This window comes from Rhinolophus hipposideros (genome assembly GCF_964194185.1).
Source record: "Rhinolophus hipposideros genome assembly, chromosome: 2".
In the NCBI taxonomy this organism is placed as follows: domain Eukaryota; kingdom Metazoa; phylum Chordata; class Mammalia; order Chiroptera; family Rhinolophidae; genus Rhinolophus; species Rhinolophus hipposideros.
In genome coordinates this window covers 65,037,366-65,038,848 of record NC_138048.1, presented here as the reverse complement: position 1 = coordinate 65,038,848, position 1,483 = coordinate 65,037,366, and positions in this window count along the sequence as shown.

The following is a 1,483-nucleotide window of genomic DNA, read 5'->3' as shown; positions in this document are numbered from 1 at the left end:
TAATGTCTAAGAAAAATCTGACATTAAGTTGTGATGTTACGGTCTCACGTAGGAAAATTTCAGTTTGTAAACAGTATTGGAAAGTTTAAGATAATGTTACCCTATAAACTCAATTTATTAAGTTTGTAAGAGTTGCTAAAGTTCTCAGTAAGTTTTGTTCACTTGGGTTATAAATCTGTCCTCTTAGACATATGGAAGGCTAAAGTATCAAATATATTAAATTTAGAAACGAAGTTTGAATGTTTAAGGCAATTAACAAACTATTTATTAACAAATAGAACAAATTATTTAGAAGAATTTAATCTAGTCAATCTGAATTAATTGAATTTTAATCCATAAACAAGTAAAAGAAAATGTTACTCATAAAAAAAAAAACCACTTGACATGAGGAGACATTTTTCTAAAAAGGACATACAGATGGCAAACAGACATATGAAGAAATGCTCAACCTCACTAACCATCAGAGAAATGCAAATAAAACCCACAATGAGATACACCTCACCCCAGTCAAAATGGCTATCATCAATAAATCAACAAACAACAAGTGCTGGCGCGGATGTGGGGAAAAGGGAACGCTTGTGCACTGTTGGTGGGATTGCAGATTGGTGCAGTCACTATGGAAAACAGTATGGAGGTATCTCAAAAATCTGAAAATGGAACTACCTTATGATCCAGCAATTCCACTCCTATATATCTATCCAGAAAAATCCAAAACTCCAATTCAAAAATCTTTATGCACTCCTATGTTTATTGCAGCACTATACACAATAGCCAAGACATGGAAATAACCGAAATGCCCATCGGTAGATGCCTGGATTAAGAAACTGTGGTACATTTATACAATGGAGTATTAGGCAGCCATAAAGAAGAAATAAATCTTACCATTTGCAACAACATAGATGGACCTAGAGAACATTATGTTAAGTGAAATAAGTCAGACAGAGAAAGACAAATACCATATGATCTCATTTATATGCGGAATCTAAAGAAAAGAATAAGTGAATGAACTAATCAGAAACAGTTTTGGAGACAAAGAGGAAAAACTGAGGGTTGCTAAATGGGCGGGGGGGTGGGGATAAGGGGGAAAGTGAGGGGATTTGAAAACAGTCGGTAACCACAAGATGGCCACAAGATTTTGAAAATTAATTTGGGGAATGAAATCAATAATGTTGTAAAGATTTTATAGGGTATCCGATGGACACGTGACCCATTTGGGAGACCACCTCAGGGATGATGTAGATGCCTGATCACTGCACTGTACACCTGAAGCTGAACAATTTGCCAACTATAATTTTACATACATATATGTATATATATACATATGTATATACATATATATATATATATATATATGTATGTATATACTTACAAGAAGCGGAGTACAGCATTAGGATTAGAGACAGTGGAAAAGTAATGGCTGTGTGCGATGTCAGAGGGATAGTGGATGCGGGGAGGGGGGTTCACACAGTGTGAGGGATATAAA